The sequence below is a fragment of the Pelmatolapia mariae genome, linkage group LG9 (assembly GCF_036321145.2).
Source record: "Pelmatolapia mariae isolate MD_Pm_ZW linkage group LG9, Pm_UMD_F_2, whole genome shotgun sequence".
NCBI lineage: Eukaryota > Metazoa > Chordata > Actinopteri > Cichliformes > Cichlidae > Pelmatolapia > Pelmatolapia mariae.
The window spans coordinates 10,229,697-10,251,747 of NC_086235.1; the positions used below are offsets into that span (position 1 = coordinate 10,229,697).

Below are 22,051 nucleotides of genomic sequence, written 5' to 3' on the forward strand. Positions count from 1 at the left end.
GCCTGTCCAATTGCTGCAGTGTCTGTGGAGCTTTGAAAAGAGAAACACATGACTGAATTCAAACTGTTTCTGCAGTCTGAATAAAACTAAATGTAGAAAAATAGAACAGTACATGTGCAAACATACACAGAAATACAGTATATAAAGCAAAGGTTTGTACAATTCTAAGATAGTCAATATTTGATATGAACCACTTTTATTCTTCAACACAGCCTGAACTCTCATAGTGAAGCTTTTTTGTAATTTCTGTAAGCAGTATTCAGGAACAGTTCCCCAAGGTTCTTGAAGGACAATCGAAGGTTTTTCATTGAATGTTGGAAGCCCTTTTCTCCATTTGCTCTCAACATGATCCTTCGCTGCTTCCATAATTTTGACGTCCCAGTTCTGGGGAGGCCAGTCCATGAGTGATAATGTTGCATTGTGTGTTTTTCTGTCCAGGTATGCTTCTACTGCATGGTGAGTTAGGTTACTCTGCATGCAACAGAAAAACATTACACACACACGCACATGTGTAAGAAACCGGAATAAATTAAAAACAAGTGCAAGGTCCTTCAAAATAAAAGCCCAGATATAACCGATTTGGGCAGCTTTGTGTATGCCCAGTGTCACCAGTGGGCTGTGTGCTTATTCTGGCTAGATAAATAGTGTTGCTTTAATCATGTTTTTTTAAACTGTTTGCCCTCCTGAAGTTTTGAAACTGGATGTGACAAGTGAGGACCTCAAACCTCTGCGACTTATCAGTCAGAAAGCAACCATGACCTACAAAATTTCTTTTTTAACTCTCATGGGAATGTAAATTACAAAATGAATGGGGCTTTTTTGTATTAAAAAAAGATATGAAACTAGCAACTGGGACCATGATTTTAGAGAAAGTGTTCACTGAGGACAGAAATAGGGTAATTTTCTCATAAATTTGTATATGTCAGACTTCCACCAGAGTCATCACCCCCTGCTTGTCACTATGTATAATGCATATTTTTAAAATCAAGAATCTGTCTTTTTTGATAAGAAAAACACCACCTTGTGTAACCAAATCCCTGCCAGGCTCTTCTCTGGATGCCAGTTTGTTGATATGTATGGGTCTGTGGATAGCTTTCTGTTTTGGGAGTTTGTGCTGGAGAGGCCTCAACAAACAAGATAAAAGGGTTTGTATTGGCAAGTTTCTGGATTGCAAGATTTGACAAGATGACAAGGAGCACAAGAGAGTTTGTCTGCAAATTGACCCTAACACAAGTATTCGGAAACTCCTGCCGGTAGACTATTGTGGATGTAGCGAGCACTTCAAGAGCGATCACAAGAAACACCCTGTTGGATCGAACAGAATCGAAAACAAACTATTAAAAATGATTTGGGTTAAATGAACTGTAGGGATCTGTGTTGTTGGACACCTCTTTTACTCAAACCTAAAAAGTAAAAAGTGAAAAGTTAGAATGACTGACCCTACAGTCACAGTTTTTGTAGTAAATGCCTCAGGCTGAAATAAGCTAGGATTATCCTTTAAATGTGTTTCTTTTTACGAGGCAGCTGTTATGAGGTTGTCCATGTGAAAACTGCCACCGATTTGTCAAAGTAACAAAAAAGAGGGAGTTTAGAAAGGGTACATTCACTGGGCCCTCTTTCACTTCTACACAGCTGTTCAAAAATGCTGTGAAAGTTGGTTTTTGATGTCAGATCTGACACTATGGCCAAAGCTATCTTACCATTTACAATGCAGTCCACACAGACCATTAATCCAGCTTGAGTATAAGCTACAGCTCTTCATCCTTCAGCTCTTTCCTGGTGTTCTTCTGAAGAGATAAGATATAAAATCCTTTATTATGTGTTTGTTCGGTTGGACATGTGATCCAGAGTGCTCTATGTTGTTGGAGCCTATAGCTTCAACACCAGAGCACAGAGTCTTTTAAGGCAAATCAATTAATGCACAATGAGACAAATTGGCTTTAAGTTGCCCAAAAAGTTACCCGTTTTGGGGAACTTTAAAAAAAATTTGAATGTGTTATTATTTAAAATTACTTGGTTTGGTTTAGGCGTTACAGAGAGAAACTGTGGTACTGGGTGGGGAAATAAAGAGGGACAAAGAAGTGCATAAAGGTGGCAGAGGACATGTATGAGGGCGGCAGTGTTGGTCAAGTTATTTGAAAAAAGTAATCAGTAACTAATTACTGATTACTTCCTGAAAAAAGTAATCCCGTTACTTTACTGATTACTTATTTTCAAAAGTAATTAGTTACTTAGTTACTTTTTTAAACATGATTTATTCCCTAAATAGGTGATAAAGCAATAGATCTTTCAGCCCAATTCTACTTTTTCTGCATAATCCATCATATAAAATGTAATCAAATGAAAAAGTCTCTTTTTAAAACTTGTTTTATTAGTTTTGATCTTTTAACTTTATGCATCAAGCAAACATTAAATTATATGCGACATTCACTGACTGGAAGAAATTTGTTTAACATTTAAACCTATTTTCTGCATATTCCAGCACATAAAATAAAATAGTTTGTGTTTACACTCACTCTTTCAAATTGATGCAAGTAAAACACAGCACAAAATAAATAAAATCAAAGACTCAGCGGTCCTGTTGCTCTATTTTCACCTGTATAGCAGAAGTGGGGCAGGCGGAGGTTTGCCCTGGTGCAGGTGTGCCGCAACGGTCAGTGGAAGGATACGGCAGTTTCTCTGTGAATTTCACATTCCAGCAGCAGCGTATTTGGTGCTTGCTCGGACGTTTAGGGGTTTTTTCGCTGTAAAAAGAAGTTTTCTTCCCACGCAGTGAGCAGTGGACGCTAATGTTTTTGTTACTTTTTACGGAATCAAACTCAAAGTACGGTCAGTACTTCCACGCTTTAAACGCTGCACGGTCATACTCTCTCCCGCACTCGTTATATTATCCATTTTTGATCTGCACACAGCTGTTGCCACCAACGTCGCACTCACTTACATCATTGTCATGAGACACTCTCGCAAAAGAATCACGTTTTTAGTAACACAGTAACGCAGCGTGCTTACGGGAAAGTAACAGTAATCTAATTACCTTTTTTGCAATAGTAATCCCTTACTTTACTCGTTACTCAAAATAAGTAATCGAATTACAGTAACGCGTTACGCGTTACTGCCCATCTCTGGAGGGCGGTGATGAGTTGTTTGATAGGAGTGACAGATTTCAAGGTGGAGGTCGGATTACATCAGGGATCTGATCTGAGGCCATTCTTGTTTTTAGTGATGATGTTAGGCATGAATCTATGTGTCGACTATGATGATTATGTTTAGGTATAGCTGTAGGCACTACAAACCTCTTGGTTGGCATTAGGCATTTCACACTATTTGGTTAACTTTGTACGTTTAAAAGCCTCAACTTAACTAAGTTATATTTCAGAAAAATGCCATGATTTGGTTAAAATGCAAGGATTGCCACATCTTTTAAAGTTTGCTTTGGTGGTGCCAACCTGGTTTCTCTGGGTAATACTGCTAATATAAAGTGTATTTCTCTTAATATTTGCATGTTATACAGTTGTGCTGAGTCTCATGGAGAAACATGAAAGTTTGTGTGTACGAACACAAACATATGGATTGCTTTTTCGTCCCTATTTCACATTCTGCAACGAGGCTGGCCTGTGAGCTGGTTTTGTTCAGATTGTGCTCTTTATGCACTAGCTTAAACCTCTGAATGTCTCTCATCTTCCTTTTCCTCAGCAAAAACCTCCTCAGCCCAGTACTTTATCTGTGTGTATTTCTTCCTCCACCACCTCATCAGACTGAACCAAATGTATTATTTTTTCTATCAGTCTGTCAGCTGGAGGAAAAGAAAAAAAAAGCCAGAAGAGAAACAAATCAATGCAGGACTTTGCAGTGAAACTCAGTTAGGATTGGCTGGGCATCACCTCACATCAGTATTCCATAATCATTCGCGGAGTCTAGAGCAGAGCATGGTCTTCTTTAATTGTCCCTCTGCAGGCAAAAGAGCTTAAAAAGAAGTAGAAAAACACCGCATTCACAGAGCTGTCAAGACGAGCTGAGAGTAAATACAGCTAGCCATCACCCCAGCTCCTTACACACCCCATTATTTATTGGCCTTGCAGATGCCCTTGCCTGAGATTGCTTCTTTTGCAGCCCTCTCTCGTCTACCCTCCATCACTGAGTAAAGTCATGATCCAGCTGGGATTTTTAGTGAAGCTGTTGGCCTCAAAACATGCTAACCCAGGGCGCAGTATTTCAAGCTGACATGTCACCCCCGGTGCTGTAATCAGGGGCTCGGTAGTGCCAAGCAGCTGGTGCCATAGCTGGTCCTTCATCTCAACACACAGCATTTGAATGCAAGCTTTAAGCAAACATCTATCCAAGCTCAGTTTTGAAATTCAAAATGCAGGAAAACACCTGGTCTTAGGCGCTTGTCAATTATAATTCAGCCAGAGGCTCATTAGTAAAATTACTTCTCTTAACAGAGATGAAAGGACATTTTCATAATAAAACCGTCATGTTTCAAACGCTGCAGTTCATTGAGCGTGTTTAGCAGAGCACATACAACCTATGATGAGCTCACTTGGGGTGAAAATATTCGTGTGCACAAAATACAAATTTGCACACATGCACGGAATCAGATTCAGTTCAAAGGCACAGTTAGGAAACACGAGACCCCTTTGAAAAACTCAAAGAACGTGCACACAAAAAACCTTTCAATCAACCAATCTTTTCACTGTGAAATCTGAATTTCTTTATTCACCAAAAGAAAAAAAAAAGGGAGAGGCTCAAGGTAACATTACAACTCACACACACAGGTCCAAGCAACAAACTCTGTAAATATACCCACCGTAACACATTTATGATCCCATGATAATGGAAAATTCTCATTTTTGAGGATTTGCGGGACTATGTTAAGAAATGGTGCTTTCTGTTAAAAACAGATAGCACCTAAGTACTCAGATACTAAATGGGGAGTCATTTTTCTAAAAAGGTCTTTTGTTCGTCACAGTAATAATTCTTCCCTGTGTTTTCAGCTGACATTTACCTTGTACAATCGCTTTTAGTGTTCAAAGAGAAACCCAAATCTTTGCGTTTAAAGGCTTATTCATGGGTTAGATCTTTTTGGAGGACCCAATTAGATTTGTATAAAAGGCAGGTGCACCAGAAAGGTTGAGGTTGGCTTCAAGCTTTAGATGTGCTAAAAGCAACTTTTTTTGGTAATTATTTCTTTTGCTGGTGTCAAAAACTATAATTACACATTATTGCTTGCAACTTTTACATATACAGAAATACAGCTTTGGTGAACTAAAATAATAAACGTGGCTTTGTGAAGTATCCAAGTTGTATCCTGTGTTTTTCTCATACTGTCAGAAACTATGGTCCTGTGGTTCCACTTTGTAACTCAGTGTGGAGGAGCCAAGACTGACAGATGCCATGTCAGACTTAAAAAGTCTTTCATGTTGGTGTTGTGATGCTCAGCTTTCTTTAGGTTTACATGGGAGTTGTCCATACAATGCCAGCAGTGCAGAACTATTAGTCTTTTTTTATTTTAGAATGTAGAATATTTATTCTGATGCAATCCTAAAGGGATTTATTGCAGCAAGAAGTGCGTTGCCAGAGTTTAGAAAGATATGTTTTAAGGGGCTTTTCAAGGAGATCACAATACTGAATGGGTGAGAGTTCCAGAGTCTGGGGGCCAAGAGGCATTTTGATCAATCATATTATATTTAAGATCTTTACAGAGTTTCACATCTTCAGTTAAATAACCAAAGTTAGTTGTAAGTTGGCTGCAGGTGAAACATGAACAATGTGGAGAATAATTGCTGGTTTCAAGCTTCAGATTTCCTCTTCATCCTGACTTGAAGAGATGGGGGACTTCTTGAATGTTAAATTAAGACAAGGGGTAATTAACAAAGATGGTGGAAGCTCCCTAAGGACAACCACCTCTTGCATAGGCAATGAATATCAAGTATAACATCTTAGGTGAGTCTCAGAGAGGGGCTCTGCATGTAATTGGAGTTGAGAGGGTCACCAAGTGCCACTGCAGAAATGAGAAGTACTTATCAAGATATGGATGATTTTGCCCTCAAGATCCCTCCTGTGAAAAGAATGGATCCCTTCATGTGTGTTAATAGTTTTTCTTTTTATTACAGCCAAAAATACACAATATCTGAAATGATTAGTGTTTGGAAATGTTAGTAAAAACACTTTGTACTTAATAAAAATAGATAATGCACACATTCTTGGAAAGGCAGTTCCAAGATTAGCACTTACCTTTTTAGAAAAGGTTAGCATGACACAGCTCCACAGCAAAACTGTGAGAAAATGTTGGTGTTTTTGTCACAGCTGTGTATGTTGTGGATTAGGACACACATGTAGGAGACAGGGAGTAAACTTAAAGTGCAGCTTTACTGATTAGAAATTCACAGGAAATATTGAAATGTTTGCAGAGCAATGCAAAGGTCAGAAATCTCATGAAAAATCTCATGAAACAGAAACAACACAGGGCTCACGCAATATACACGGTGTATCAAAATTGATCATCCAATTTCAAAAGACTATATTTTTTTAAAGTAATGAACATTTATCTTGGCGCTAAATCTTTAAATAAATGGCTGAATATAAAGTTTTATGTATAAAACTCAGTCACTGCTGCTGTTAGGGTAACTATGAGCAACCACATGAAACTCAAAAATCCCCTGTCTAACAGTACAGTGTGTTTCGACTGTTATTGAGCCGAAGCTAAGAACTGAAATCGTGAATGACAACAACATAAGGAACTCATACAAAAAATTAATAGTTAAACACAAAGAAATAAGAGTGTGAACGGCTAAATCCAATAATACAGAACTCCAATCTAAAGATGACTAAAGCTTTGGACAGAGATCCAGGGACCATAAGATTTTTTGTATAATAACAATTATCAATATTAACTGCACAGAACTGCAGACAGTTCGTATTTTATCAAAAAAGCTACTTTTATTCACCTTAAAATACAGATTTTTAAAATCCACAAAAAGCTGAAAAGTTTTGCATCACTTTTAAATATTTAATGTTAAATTCAGCTACTCAAGATTCTGGGCTATCGGCCTTTGTGGGTTCGATTATATTCTTAAAACGGACCACAAACGCTCAGTGTGTTCCTTTTCTGAAAAAGAAGGCTATTCCATGTTGGAAATTGCCAAAAAAAAATAAACATTTTATTCAACTGTGTACTTTCTCATTCACACAGCAGAGCAAATTGGCTCTAACCAAAATAGAAGGAGAATTGGGGAGCTCCGGTGCACATCTGAGCAAGAAGACGAGATGATACTGTGTGTGTTCTCGTGTTCCTTGTGCCCTTTGGATTCATGTTTGGATACCCTGTTGGGCTGCTTATTATGGATTCCTGAATTAGCCACATTCAAGGCTCACCTTTTGTTGAGCATTCTGCTTCCTCCTTCCTTCTGCAACTCTTCGACACTCTTTTGTTGCTGTAGAGACTAATTTTACCTACTTTGTATGGTAGGTTGTAATTTGCAAAAAGGTACCATGCCTTGCAAGTCGATGTTTTTTTTGTGCAAACTTATTATATCTGAATATACTGGAGTAAAACCTGCATGTTTTCATAAATTTATTAAGTGAAGTATAAATTATAAAACTGAAGAAATATTTAAAAAAAAAAAACAGCAGTCACTAAACACTGGATGTTTTCACTGTGATACTGTGTAACACTTCAAACGAAATCTATTATGATTCGCGCAGTAAAGACCAACCATCAACTAATGCATGAGGTCATACTGACACACAGCCTGGGGCTACTGCAACCTCTTTCTCAACTTCCCAACAGAAACCATTTAAGCAAAGCTCTACCACTAACACAGTTAAAAAAAATTAATGCTACTGATGGTTGTTTGATAAACAAAAGTCTTAAAGCAGTTTTTGTGATATCCTGCACTGTGATGCAAAACCAAAATCAATACCAAACTAGTTAGAACGAGCGTCCAAAAACAAGCTGTATCCTGCTGTCACCCCCAGCTCTGAGACTAGTCCAACTTTCCTGGAAGAGGAACTGCACTTGCTATGAGAAAGACTGATTTTTCTGTAAGATTCGGGAAAGATTCATACAAAAAAAGTAGCTTGTCTTTTGACATGAAAATATAAATGTAGTGCGCGAGGGCTGGGGGATTTACTTTAGGTGGAGAATGTGCTGCAAGGTGTTCATTTCCATACAGTTTCACACTTGCAGACATAAAGTCCATTTTCCTCCTCATAGTACCATTACCTACGGGAAATGTATTCATCCTGACATTTTTCAGAAAAGGACAACTGTCTTTCATTAATTCTTTTTTATCTACTAATTTCCCCAGTGTTCCCTGGCTTCTTTCCAACCCTTGTGGAAGTAATTTTGCTGAGTGAGGGTAATTTTAGCTGACTTTAAAAATAATGTGTGGTCTTCATTTTGCCTGACGTTCATCTAGCCTTTGTAATTGATGTTTTTGGAGTTAACCTCTCTATTTGGTGAGGCCTGAGCAAAGATTAGTCTTAGTGTAGCTTATACGATCGCACTGGGTGTTTTGGCTTTACGGCGGGCTACAAGGACAACCTGGCTGATTGCAGATAGTGCAGAGACACAATATACTGCCATATCTGGATACTCACAAAACAGTGGGTTTATGAAGCGGGGTGAGAGTAGAAGATCATAACTCATTTTTGTTGATATAGAGTAATATTTCATTATATTTCAGACTATTTATCTGTATTGTCGTCTTCAAATAATTTCACATCATTAAAAGACAGACTGGCAAGTTGTATTTGTTTTACTTCAATGAAAAGCTGAATCGTAGTATATCTATATGAGTACATGAGCAATATTTTAGGTGTCTATTTTCTGGGGTTCTATTTATGTTTTCAGGACTTAATGGTAATGCACAACAGTGCAGTGATTGTCATTGTTACCTCACAGCAAGAAGGCCTAGGGTCTGAATCCACTGGCTGACTGGGGTGTGGTGGAGTTTAAATTTTCTCTCTGGGTTCTTTGGTTTGTGGCCACACCATGAAGACATCATGTTAGGTTAACTAGTGATTCTACAGGGTGGGCCATTTATATGGATACACCGTAATAAAATGGGAATGGTTGGTGATATTAAAGTCCTGTTTGTGGCACATTAGTATATGTGAGGGGGCAAACTCCTCAAGATGGGTGGTGACCATGGTGGCCATTTAGAAGTCGTCCATCTTGGATACAACTTTTGTTTTTTTCAATAGGAAGAGGGTCATGTGACACATCAAACTTCTTGGTAATGTCTTTTTTTTTTCTTTTTTTGCCATCAGAATTATTGTCTAAAGGCGAAGAAAGATGCCCAACGGATTTACAAATGGACCATCCCAACCTTGCCGTAATGGTCTATTTGATTCACCTTTTATTGTTTATTTTATTTTTTATTTTCACTTGCTAGATACGGGACAGACTTGAATGAGGAAAAGAAAAGGGAGAAAGAAAGAGGGGGAAAAAACAGCGGGGAAGAGGGACGGGGGAAAAGGGCAAAAAACAAAAACCAACAAAATAAGCAGACAAAAAATACATATATCAATCACCTGGATCACCTGTTGAGAAAGAAAAAAAGAAAACAAGCAGAAGAAAACGAGAGCAATAGAATAAACAACATCACAATGATATATGGGAATATAACACTAAATACTTAATATTAAACATTATTGTGCAGCACGTAAGATCAACAGCGCACAGTGTGCTTTGAGGTAGGAGCCAAAAAGGGTGTAGTTTGTATGTGTGATCACCTGTGTGTACACCTGTGAGCATGGACGCGCTTGTTTTTTTAAAAGGTTCCTTCATGTAATGATCTGCTAGAGGGTGTGGGGAGCCACGGCCCCGTCCTCCAGGGCATGAAGCAGGCATGGAGGAGATCAAAGCTCCAAACATCCAGAGGCGCCCAGAACACAAGAGACCAAGGAAGACCAACAGAGGGGCAGCCGCGCCACTATCCCAGAAAGAGCTGAGGAGAGTCCCAGATGAGGGGTCACTCAGCAGCCGCGGAGCAGAAGCCAGGGGGAGTTGCAGTGACGTGCCCGTGAGCTCCGCCGGCAGCCAGCTGTGCCTGAGTGACCGAGCCCCAGGCCGAGAGGCCGAGGGCACCCCACCCCCGAAGTGGCCCGAGCGAGCCCCAGGCTCCAGGCCCCGATAAGCAGCCTCCAAGGAGTGAGCCGGTGTGTACCTGGACGCCCATCCCCGGACACAAAGAACCACCAAGGCACCAATGTCTGAGGGCGTCTGCCACTGGCAGGGGAAGTGGTGGGGGGAGATAGGCCTCCATACCTTGGAGGGCCTGAGATGTCCCCAGAGAGGTGGCGTCTGATACCCGACCTATTGGTAATGTCACAAGAAAAACAATGGTGTGCTTGGTTTCAACGTAACTTTATTCTTTCATGAGTTATTTACAAGTTTCTCTTTGTTCACAGCCATTGACATGTCGAAGAGGTTAACACGTGAGGAGCGGATTGAAATTGTGTTGATATCTGGTGAACGCAGTAACCGGGTCATTGCAGCAGATTTCAATGCAAGACACCCTACGAGACCACCCATCTCCCATGCTACAGTTAGCAAACTGCTTGCTAAGTTTCGTGAAACTGGTTCAGTGTTGGATTTGCCAAAATGTGGACGCAAGAAAACTGTTACTAATGAAGAAACATCAGTGGCTGTCCTAGCTTCATTCAGCAAGAGCCCACAGCGTAGCAGTCGCCGCATGTCACTGGAGAGTAGCATTAGTCGAACATCCCTTCGGCGGATATTAGCTACTCACAAATGGCACCCTTACAAACTCCAGCTACTGCAGCATCTCAACAAGGACGACCCAGATCGGCGCACAGAATTTGCAGAATGGGCAAAACAAAAACTGGAACCCTCAGTTCACGCAGAAGATTTTGTTCAGCGATGAGGCAAACTTTTATGTGAATGGTGAAGTTAACAAACAAAACCACCGCTATTGGTCTGACACTAACCCACATTGGATGGATCCCTCCAAGACTGTTGGACCAAGAAAAGTGATGGTTTGGTGTGGTATATGGGGTACAACGATAGTGGGTCCATTCTTCATCAATGGAAACCTCAAGGCCACTGGATATTTGAAATTGCTACATGATGATGTGTTTCCCTCTTTATGCACTGAAGCTGGCACGTTCCCTGAGTTTTTCCAGCAAGATGGTGCACCACCACATTATGGGTGCCAGGTCCGAGCATTCCTAGATGAACAGTTTCCTGGAAAGTGGATTGGTCGTCGTGGGCCAGTTGAATGGCCCCCAAGGTCTCCCGATCTGACCCCCTTAGACTTTTATCTTTGGGGTCATCTGAAGGCAATTGTCTATGGTGTGAAGATACGAGATGTGCAGCACCTGAAACTACGGATACTGGATGCCTGTGCTGACATTTCTCCTGCGGTGTTGCTATCAGTGTGTGAAGAGTGGGAGAAGAGGGTTGTGTAACCAACTTTAAGGTAAAAAGGTGAATTACAGCACAATAACTACTTGGGCTCGTAATGAGGCCCTGGCCAGTATCAGAAGACACCAAATTCGTATGGAGCCAAGGTATTGAGCAGCAATAATGACCTGGACACAATGTTAACTTTTGAGTAGCCACTCTTGTATTGTTACAAAGTATAACAGATATTGTCCAATTTGTACAGAAAAAAGTATAAAATAAAATAAATAGTATGCACACTTGAACAAAATAAAAGTACTCGTTGGGGCCCTTTAAGAATTTAGAGTTAAGTTGGCAACAGCCAACTTCAAAGGTCCTTGTGAGTGTAATTGGAATGTATGAGTGTGTGGGTGTGTATCTTTGGGGTGGATCGTCCTCAAAGTGGTTGGCTCGCCATCTATCACGACCGGAATTTTGTCCTGGTCCTCGGACTTTTCTGTCCTCTCCAAAAAACCTGACCTATAATCCAGGTCATAAAATGTACATTCTAATCAGTCTGTTTCAAATGCATTGTTTAAGGTTAAAATGTAAAATCAAAATATTGCATCAACCTCATATTCATTGCATCAACATCTTAAATCTTATCAATTCTCACAGTTCTGTTGTACAACATTCAATTTTCAAGTATATCAAATATGAGAACTAAACATCTAAGTTGCTCAAATATTTCTCTATTCATGTAAACATTAATTAAACAATAATTATGGTAAGTAACCACTGACATTCAAAATACAATACACCATAACAATTTCAGAACTATGTGCAAATATGCAACAAAATACACATGTGAGTTCGGTTCAGAGGCATTAAAGCAGTGTGCTTAATTTCTCCACACTATAGGCCTATTCGTGAGAGAGAAATGCACTAAAAATTACCCTCTAGGTTACTTTAACTCACAGTGAACTGACAAAAATTAGCCTTAGAGCGGCTAAGGAACATGTTACTCACCGTTGCTCCGTTTCACAAAAGCCCAACACACACTGGTGTTGGAATTGCAGCAGCTCTCCGGATGAAAGGTGAGTGGTTAGCCTGTGAGAGACCGAGCTAGCATTAGCGTGATCACAACGGTAAGTCTCTACAAGTTTTTTCCTTTGGAATAACACTCGTCTTACCGACGTTGCTTCTCTCCTTCATCCAGCCACTCGACTCCGGACTTCCAGCAGGTAAGTATGCTGGCTTCCCTTCCTCTCAATTCTGAGTTTTTCCTCTCTTTCGTCCATGGATTTCTCGGTTTGAGTAGCAGATGCATCCACTCCTCTTGCTGAGATGAGAAAAAACCCGGGAGCACCATGCACTTTCACCTCACTTCCTGGCTGACAGGGTCAATGCGGCCTGAGTAGGCTCTGATTGGTCGCTGAGCTAGGTGCTCTCACGTGGGGTGAACTGAGAGGTGCATTCAATAGTCATAGGAAATATAACGCTTTGTTGATGTGGACAGTTAAAATAAGGAGAATAAATACTCTCTCTTCTCTGTCATTGGTGTAAATATGATTTTTTCCATCTGGACTACAGTTGCATTGACAATCCAACACAATGGGCTGCACATTGAACACATTTTATAAGTGGTCAGAAACTTGTAAATAACTCATGAAATAATAAAGTTACGTTGAAACCAAGCACACCATTTTTTTTCTTGTAACATTACCAATAAGTTTGATGTGTCACATGGCCCTCTTCCTATTGAAAAAACAAAAGTTGTATCCAAGATGGACGACTTCTAAATGGCCACCATGGTCACCACCCATCTTGAGGAGTTTGCCCCCTCACATATACTAATGTGCCACAAACAGGACTTTAATATCACCAACCATTCCCATTTTATTACGGTGTATCCATATAAGTGGCCCACCCTGTATATTGGCTGAAGGTGCAGAAGACTGGTACTCTGTCCAAAGCTGTAACCTGTATCTCAACCTAAGACACAGGAAAGGCTCCAGCTCCCATGAACCTGAACTGGATAAGTGGAAGATGTCTGGATGGTTTTATTTTAGACTTTAGTTGTAAAGACAAGTGTATCTATCTCATCCAGTAGGACTATCGAGGAACCCTCCAAAAACAAAAAAGCAAGGCCAGGGATGGCAGTTCTAAATAAATAAGACTGTTTTTTTTTATTATGCACCTGATAAACAACAGGTTGAAATGTAGTTGGAGGGTACTCACACAGAAAGTAAATACAAATGATCAAAATCTTCAACAATTTAAAAACATCTAATATCTACATGGAAAATTTATATATTTCAGATTTTGCTTTATTCCTTGGTCAGTCATCAGTGTTATGCCAATTTGTGGCACGAACCATAAAAAGTATTTGTACAAAAGGAAAATAAAAGTGTCAGAAATAGAACTGTTATGAGCACAGAAGTGCTCTCTCCCTGAAACTCCAATCAAAGTCCATCAAAGCCTTTGATTGGAGGGTGCACTACATCGCACTGTTGTAAGCAAGATTAACACAACGCAGACCAAAACCTACAACACCGCCAAAAGCTCACTTACACTGAAGTTTGTTCAAGGAGAGACAGATATGCTTCTTCATCACAGATGAAGGCGAAACACAAGCACTTTCAAAAGAAGGCTGCCCAATAACATTTCTTAAGATTTCTTAAAGCAAACAAGGCCAGAGGATTGGGATGGACAAAGAGATAAAGTAACGATGTTTGACAGTTCATGATGGAAAAACTGATGAGTCCAAGTTAGAGATTAGTGGTAATAAAAGATGAGTGCATGTAAGGAGACAGTGAATCGAAACCGGAGAAAAACATGGTAGTGAGAATATTTTACCCTGGAGCTGGGTATCAAAACAGAGCAACCTGCAGTATGATAACGAGTCCAAAACACATGTTAAAGTTTCATGAGAACTCGTTGAAGACCAAAAAAGACCGAAGAGTTCTGACTGTCCTGGACTTAACCCAGAGCCATCTGACCTCAAGCCTGTTAAACATTTCTGGGAGAACTGAAAGACTGAGAAAACCAAACATGTCTGGCATCACAATAACATTGTGGAAATAGATTATGCTGGGAAAAACAGCCTGTTCTCACCCCTGCAGCGTCAATTAGTTTAGTTTTGTCACATGTTTTGTGAATAAATGGCATGGTTTATTTAGTCACAAGGTGTCCTTTGAAGTCTGTGCCTTCACAGACTATTGGTGAGAAGGATCAGGCCATCCCAACATGTAATTTGTCACCAAGCAGGGTTACCATTGTGAAGGGGCATGTTTTCATCCAAATCATAGCTTTTCCTAAAACATTTGCAGTTTTCAATGCCTAAACCCAACAAAGTACTATCTGGTGCATGGATTTTAGTGTGTAAATCTAACCAAATAGTTTTTAAGGCCTAAACCAAACCAAAGATACCTTTTGTCTCTAAAACTAACAAAATTGTATTAGTGCTTAAACACAACCAAATAGTTTTCAAGACTTAATTTAAACCAAAAAAAGTAGTTTTCCATATGCTGAACTAAACCAGTAATTTTTAATTTCTAGTTTTCTAAACTCTAAACCTAACCAGGAAGTCCTTAGACCAAAAACCCAACCAAGTTGTTTTCGTATATACCTATACTTACCCAAGTAGTTTTCAGGGTCCAGTTTTCATATTCTAAACCAGCGGTCCCCAACCTTTTTTGCTCCACAGACCAGCTTATGTCCGACAATATTTTCACGGACTGGCCTTTAAAGTGTCATGGATAAATACGACAAAATAAAACCAGTACCGGTACCAAAAAAAAAAAAAAAAAAAAAAAAAAAAAAGATTTATTCATAACACATGGGAAAAGACCCAGGGAAACTGAGTTAACGATAAAACCCCTGAAAACCATAAATTTCACACCCGAGCCTCAACTCTCGCAGCCTGATACTAAACAACTCACATACCGGTACCGGTCCGTGGCCTGGGGGTTGGGGACCGCTGTTCTAAACCTAATCAAGTACTTTTCAGGTTTTATAACTAACGAAGCCACACTTAACCAGGCAGTTTGCCATGCCTAAAGACTGGAATGTGGCCTTGGACTTTCCATTTTTTCTATGGGTAATTTTTTTTATTGTTTTTTTTTTTTTTTTAAGGCCCAAAGCTGCTGGCTTCAGCTGATGTTTGTTACAGTTGCTTTTAGTGTCCTTCTAAGTTCATGAAATCCTCAATTTTAAGGTCTGAAATATGGTGAGTGACCTAAGCCCAGTCTAAGAGGCTGGAGTTTTTCTCACTGATAAAAGCTTTAGTTCCACAGGCCGAATGTTTGGAGTCTTGTTGCAGGATAAAGGTCCAGCCCTTGAGATTGGCAGAATTGTTCTGTACAAAGCCAAACTGTGTGTTGTACACTCCTAAATTCACCCTGCTGCTGCCTGCCATGGTTTTGTGTTTCTTTTTGTCCAGTTTTATTTTGTATTGTTTGTCACACACTTCAGTTATTTTTTACCTCAAGCCTTTGTTCTATTTCTACCCCCCTGTGTCACCCTTATGTTCAATCAATTAATCACTTACCTCAGTATATATAGCAACAACTGCTCACCTCACACTGGCCAAATTGCCTTGTTTTTTTTGTTTTTTTTAGTTTTTCCTTTTTTTCATGTTTCTCATCATTTTCTACATGTACAACCACTTTGCTATTTTATGAACTTTGCCTTTTGCTTGTTCCATGTCTGAATTGTTAACCGCAATGATTACTCTTTTGTATATGACCTCTAGTTTGTGGATTTTGGATTTTTACTTTTCTTTATTTGTCCAGCAATTGGGTCTTTCCCTCCTCTGACCTTTACAGCTGCAAGCATCTGTTTCATAATCAATAAAAAGCGAGCCAGTTCCAGAAATGGCCATATCTGCTGGGGCCATGACATGACCTCTCCATGATGATGGTCATGCCCTATTATTTTCCACACTTGACAGAAACACTTTGCTCTATGTGTCCACACAACCTTACTTGCTTTAGTTCAATCCCATTTTAGCCTTTCAAGTCTTGCTGCTCATAAGAGATTGTATTTTCCAGTACAGTCAGTGTAATTCTACAGAGATTATCTAACTTGTTTATTAAAAACAAATAAAACACCCAAGTCACAAGTATATCAAAGACATCACCAACTGAATAGCCTTACTGGAAAAATAATAAAATCACATAATACAAATCTGTTTACACTGCTAGTTTGGTTTGATATGTAGACACTGACTTCAGAAGTGTGTGAGCCTGTGTGTGTCCTCTATAGACTCCTAATTGCAGCCATTAAACACACTTTTAATGGCTGCACAAGAGGCAAACATCAGTCTCTGTCATACCTGCTCTGAGTGTTGTTAAAGCCACTTCAAAAGGTATTTTTCACTTAATATTTATGCTTTAAGAGAACAGTAAAAAGTTGGCTGTCAGCCATTAAAATGCGTTTCTTTTAAGTTAACTTTTTTGGAGTCTGTTTTCTGATTTTGATCTTTAGGATCAAATGGAAATAAAGAATCATCTTTCACTTATCTGTGATTTTGACCAGAACTTAGAAAGTGTGGGTATTACAGACACAGTCACTTTGGTATTTCTGTTTCATACAGACTGCTATTTTAAGAGGAATCAAGCGTCTTCTCGAGGGAGGTGCAAACAGTATCTTTGTGTAACATGCCTGTGTTTGTGCCTCTAGCTCATAACAAATGGCTTTCTTTTCGTATTGCATATAGATTTTATGCAGCATATACGGTCTTTACTTGTGTCTTTTATCTCCAAACAGTTCAGCTTGAAGAGGGATCAGTGGGGGCTCCTATCTGCTCAGCACTACATTCACACTATAAATAGAAATGATGTGCTTCTATATGCACATCACACTGTATGGAAGGCCATGTCTGCATGTTTTGTGCAGTTTTAGTCGGGTCAGACCTTGACTGCAAATATTTTAAACATTCTTGTCACTGTCCCTGGAGTCCAGTGCTCCATCCTTCCCTTTTTTCCCCCTCTCTTCTCACTCTTCTCTTGCTCTATCCAGCTCAGTCCCTCTCGCTCCTTATCTCTCCTGTGTGCAGTCATTCGTGGTTGGTGGAGATCCCTAGAGTCGTGCCTCCAAGCTGCAGCAGAAACTTCAAGCACCTGTTACTCATCTGCCAGTCTCCTCAGCAGTACTTAAGGACAGGTTTCTCTTCTCCACTGTTGCCAGATTGTTCAGCTAGTTCCAGTGGTAATATCAGGCTCGCTAGAAAGAAACTCCTTGTTCATTTTTGATTCCATGCGCTTACCCTTTTTCTTGTCTGCCTTCAAGAAACTCCTGGTGTATTTCTCTGTTGCTCTTCTTATCTTGGATTCTTCTGTTTTTTACTGCAGCTCTATATGCACCATCAAAATTACCTGCCTGGAGTTGGCAGGCGGGTAATTGCTTGCCTGCCTACCTACTGCTCCATTATATTTGCTGCTCAAGAAACATTTTTTTGTGTGAATATACCTCCATAAGTAAGCATGCTATAAATTCTCTTAAGTCTACATCTGTGTTTGGGTCATTCTGTCTCACTGAAATATTGGCAATTCTTGACTGATGTGTATCTTCAAATAAAAAATGTGAATTTATAAAACTTGTGATCTCCTTTCATTTGTGAAACAATACACATCATGTACCTCCAAGTTGTTGATGTGACACTTGTATGACTTCTTTTTGTATGGACTACCCACTCTGTGTCACCGAGTTTGTGCTCCACAGTATATGGACCAGAAAACTGTGGCTGTGTAGCAAAGTCAGTGGTCACCTGACTGGAAGATCCATCCATCAGACTTTTTGTTGAGGTTTGTTTTCACGTTGGACTTGGCATTTGTAAATGCATCACAGACAAAATTGTGGGCCTTGTATAGTCTCTCTCTAAATAAACTAAAATATTTCAAAGTGTATCTTTTGGGACTTGGACACATGGTATGGGCAAAACCTAAATCAAGAGGTCCCAGGTTGAAATCCTGGATGAGCCCCAGTTCATGTTCTGTCCCCAGCTTAAAGGTGGCATAGATATCACATGAGGTATGACTCCCAAAGCTTTTTCTAGCTGCTGAGAAGCAGTTTATTCACTTTAAAGTGCTCGAAACAACAAGCAAAACTAAAAGGCAAACAAAAGACAGTTCTCTAACACAAACTCCTAATCAATAAACAGCAGAAAAAAGTAGTTCAGCAAAAAGGGCTTCTCACTAAACTGCTGCAAAGTGTTCGATATATATAGTGTATAAGTATGTACAAAGAGAATTTAAAACATGCTCTCAGCTAACCACAAAGAATTCAGAATGTACAACTCAGCTCTCACAATTCAGTTATTAGCTTCTACTAACGATTCGCACAAACACTCAATGCTGCTACCAAACTAACTGACTCTTTGTTCAGCTGGAGGTCAAGAGGCTGCTGTACATCCAGTGATCCAATCAGCACACAGCAACTTATTCAAACCAGCCAATTAGCTCTCTCAGCCACACAACTGCACATATACACCTTAGAAGGGGAAAAAGAGCTACACACACCCACACACACTCTAATCACAGGGACCAGACATGCAAAGCATGGCATATGATCATGGATCGTAATATCCAGAATGTGGTTTTGTATAGTCTTGGTAAAATAGCCAGATAATAACCAGAGCTGAAACTAATTTACTGTAGACTGAAGCAAGACCCAGACTCATGTGCAGTACTCAGTTTAACAAGATTTATTGTCACACAAGTTTGAGAACGAACAAAAAGGTACAATGCAGGAGTTCATGGCTCAGAGAAGGTGACGGAAACGGGAAGCCTGTTAAAGTTTGTAGCCAGAGAGATGCAGAAAATAAATTTTTGAATCACTCTGGGAGTCCTTACTTGATATAACAGTGGAATCAGCAGTGGGGAAGTTGGACACTTGGGACACAGGTGAATCTTGGAGGTGAATGAATGAAAGTGTGTTCTCTGAAAGACCGGGCCAGCCGAGGATTTTAAAATGTTCGTGTCAACAATCTGGGTAAAAATGACATCTCAAGCTGGTCCTTAAGTACTGGCTGTTAATGAGCATTCAGGAACACGTGTCTGCCTGAGGAGCAGGAAACTGGGAGTTCTAGGACAGCGCCTGTTCACCTCCACCTGAGAGGAAGAAAGACCAGAAGTGTTAGAGATGAACAGGAAAACAATACCCTGATGGACCACAACAAGGCAAAAGACACCATCTAGATGGCAGCAAATGACATTATAAAAGGCTCCATTTACCATCATAGATGCTGGGTTTTGAACATTGTGCTGATAAAAGTTGGAGGATGCCAGGATGACATGTTGGCCATGACCTTTGTAAAGACTTTCACATTTGATTGGTCGAGCCACAGAACAGTTTGCCATTTTTAAACATTCCTATCTACGGCAAGCTGAAAACATCATTTCAGAATCTCTTTTTTGTATACATGTTTTTATCTTTGTATTTTATACGTTTGAACTTGTATTTGTGGGTTTAAGGATGAAGTGTGTTCAGTTATGTTTTCAGAAGACCGTATGCGTTGATTTCCATTATACAATTGTTTGTTTGTGTTTGTTTGTTTTTTAATTCAGCACTGCCTGCGGGCCTAAAGATCAAATGCATTCACTACTGCTTTACAGCCTTGTCCTTTGGGTACAGAGATTTCTAAATCATTTAATATGTAAAATAAATTAATTATCAAGAAGTGATATTCCTAAATTGTTAAACTGGTAGACCACATAGCCTTTCATAGAGTGGTGAACCCCTCCCTATCAGTATTTCTGCAATTCAAATGCTTTCTTTGTATGGTTATTCATGTTAATGACAACATTTTTCTGTTGGCATCTTCATGGATTTGAAAAGCATTTCATTATGTTTTTCCTCACATTTTTACAACCTCTAAAGTTTGAAGAAATATCATTTACCTTAAATATGTGGAATCCTTTTTTCTGGATGTGTACATTAAGTATTTTGATGCTTTTACTTTGAAATATGTAACTCTAGCAGCTGTAGCAGTGTAATTTGTCCAGGTTGATGCGGTCTCTGTCCTTCCTTCACTCTCTGGATAAACCAAACATCTATAGTAAAAAAAGATTCTGCAGTTGCGTCTCCTATAATATTTTGGTGTAGAGGTTGTTTGGTGTTGGATGTATTTTCAGAAGCACAGATGCGACTGAATGATCATAGTAATATCAAAGGAATATTATAAAGATACCACAAGAAGCAGAGTGCCTTTATGATTTTTCTTGCCCAGGGACTACAGGTTGCTATTTTCACTTTGATCTTGAAGGTTGCACTGCTGTACAGGGTACAGTATAGTAGGCGCAAGAGAGTTTATGGTATATACTTTCATGACTAAGTAGGAGGAAACTGACAGAAAACAGGACTCAGAGAAAAAGGTGCAATTAGAAATCTGTGTGCTGCTTCAGCAGTACGGACAGCTCCATAGATTTATCAATATGCAGCCCAGTTAGGCTACTGATATTTCAGAGCTGTGATCGGGTCCATTCTAACTTGCACAAACCTCAGACAGATAAAGGATCAATGAGTCATGGCAGTCTATATCAACATATTCAACTAAACAAACTCTCATGCTCTGCAAAGAGAAAAACTGTTACTTTGTAAACACTCATGAAAATGGGTACACCCTTTCGTCAAAGGCTGAAAAAATATCTCAAAATCATGTCTCCCATGTCAGCTCTTTCTGAAAGCTGCTCATATGAATCCTTAATGTGTCATTTGAAAGGGGAATATTTTTTTGAAAAACACAGAGTTTCATCAGGAATCCCATCAGCCTTACTGCGCACTTTAGTGTCTTTCAGCTCACACCGTTGGTTTTCAGCCAATAACTTTATTTTCACTGCATAATTTCTAGCCGCAGCAGGCGGCTTTGGCCACCGCACACAAAGCAGACAGCTGAAGACGTACTCAAAACATCAGATGTGGCTGTGTGTCTACACTTGCGAAAATCATATAGAGTATTCCACACATGCCGAACAGAAAGCATAAAGGCCAGTCAGTTAAAAAAAGTAGCCGCTTCGTGTAGCAAATGGAAAAATGTATGGGAAACACTGTCAGGGTCTGCGGAGGCAGACCGTGTGGAGTGCACGAGGAGGACCCAGGAGCAGACACAGGCAAGGAGACAGAACTGAACTTGAATAAAGAGCGAGCCTTTATTTGGCTGGAAGCAAGTGATGCACATGAAACTATGAAAAACAAAGAAACTATGACGACTATGACTTTGTACTATGACTTCAAACTATGACATACGCTATGATTTAAACTATGACCAGACGTGAAAACACAAACATTCTGACAAAGACAGGATGGAACACTAAATAGACACAAGGAGTGATCAGGGGAAGTGGAAACACATGAGGAAACAGCTGACACAAATGCACATAATGACACAGGGGAGGTGTAGAACTAAGCACACTGACTAAGGGAAAGACAGGACCACAGGAGATAAAACAGGAAACGTAGACAAGGCAATACCAACTTAACAGACTTGGCACACATTAAAAAAACTAGACAAGAATCCAGAAACCAAGGAGACAATGACAAATAATGGCTGATCTTATCCTCAACTAAGACCTAAATAAGAACCAAACAAACAATATAATCACAAATCTAACATAAGACAAATACAAACTACACTCAGAGCGCTGGGTCAGAGACCCAGCCTGTGACAAACACTGCAATTGTTTAACATGAACAGCACGT

The 22,051-nt window shown here is 39.7% G+C and overlaps 1 long non-coding RNA gene across 1 annotated transcript; it reads right to left on the reverse strand.

The window, feature by feature from the left end:
• Positions 1-11,788: 11,788 nt before the first annotated feature.
• Positions 11,789-12,620, reverse strand: LOC134634251 (uncharacterized). The gene is made up of 3 exons (XR_010094823.1): positions 12,544-12,620; positions 12,380-12,460; positions 11,789-11,890 (listed from the first exon to the last, which is right to left on the reverse strand). It is a non-coding gene; the product is annotated as an uncharacterized LOC134634251 (long non-coding RNA).
• Positions 12,621-22,051: the final 9,431 nt, after the last annotated feature.